Source organism: Aplysia californica, unplaced genomic scaffold, assembly GCF_000002075.1.
Source record: "Aplysia californica isolate F4 #8 unplaced genomic scaffold, AplCal3.0 scaffold00931, whole genome shotgun sequence".
Lineage (NCBI taxonomy): Eukaryota > Metazoa > Mollusca > Gastropoda > Aplysiida > Aplysiidae > Aplysia > Aplysia californica.
In genome coordinates this window covers 185,314-186,965 of record NW_004798201.1, presented here as the reverse complement: position 1 = coordinate 186,965, position 1,652 = coordinate 185,314, and positions in this window count along the sequence as shown.

Below are 1,652 nucleotides of genomic sequence, written 5' to 3'. Positions count from 1 at the left end.
CACACACACACACACACACACACACAAACACACACACACACACACACCCCTTCAAACCTCTTTTTCAAACCACCAAGAAAGTGTTCCTTTTTATATAGCCCCTAAACAAAACCTTCTAAACACCCACCGGCCCCATGGGATTAGGTGCAAAAAGAACAGGCTCATGGCATGAAAGCTGCGCTTTGTTCCGCACTCTTCATTTACAGCTCGGGCGCCATTTGAATTGGGCATGTTCTCGAGCCCGATGTCTCTGATTGTCACCACCCTTATACCCAGTGCACACCGCCAGTCAGTCGAATCTTATTTATCTGATTGAGTCAAATGGAATATATTATGTTATATTATAACGAGTCGTTACCTCAGAATTACAACGTTTTGTCTGTCTGCTCAGTACATGTACCTAATTTTGAGAAATTGGACGTCAACAATTTTGAGTTTCACAATTTTTAGATCTATTTCAAGCTTTTTTAAAAACAGTTCTTTGAATATCTTGATATCGCTAGCTCAGAATTACAACGTTCTGTTGGCTCAGTACATGTACCTAATTTTGAGAAATTTGACGTTAACAATTTTGAGCTTCACAATAATATTTCAACCTTTTTTTAAAGCAATTCTTTGAATATCTTGAAACAACTCCGAAGAATCTTACGGTTTTAATAGAGTAGGTAGAGCATTTGCTTTCTGACCTCATGGTCCTAGTAGCTCAAAATGGCCAAACATTTCAGATAGAAATTTATAATTCTGAGGCAGCGAAAAGTCATATTATGAGTACTCACGCACACACATTACAAGACAGAACATAGATCCTTTACGCATCAACTGCTGAAACAACTCCAGCCCGAAAACATTCTCTCATTAGCCAAAACTTCCTTCCTGGAGAAACAAAAGCTACTATTTGGGCACAATAGGACCGATTTGACTCACGACCTTAAACAAGGAAAAAAACCCACACGTTTGATTTGGAAGGTCACAATCGAATTTAGTCGAATTTAATCGAACTGGGCCAAAATGGCAGATTCAACCCCTTTCCATAAAGGAAAAAAAAAACACCCGGCAGTCCCCGACTGAATCAAATAAATTCTATTGACAGTGTGCACTTTGTATTATTTCAAGCCGACAACGAAGTCGTGTCGTAAATAAAATCTATTATTGTCCCCCCCCCCCCCTGATTAAGAATGGCGTCTTCTTCGCTCGTTAATTTGAGAACGTAAAACGAGCCCCTGTCTTTAACACAACTAACAAAGACACTGAAGTAAATGGCTCCCAGCTAATTAAATCTGTATATATTCAAATCAATTCACATAAGTTTATATTGGCTGTAGTGGGGAGTTATATCGTAGTACATCAGAGGTCTAATCTTGTTATATTACTCTGCGGAAATTAACGTTTGGTTTTTATGCGCGATGACGTATCACAGAATAAGAGAATGTGTTTGAAGATGTCAGTATACATGAATATGAATGCTTGTTTGCTCACAAAGTCACACACACACACATACTCAACATATACACGCGTGCACACACACCCCCACGCGTGCACATGCACACACATAGACGCACACACACATACACACATGCACACACACACACGCACACACGCTCGCGCGCGCACATGCTCGCACGTACATGCATACACACTTACAGACACACACA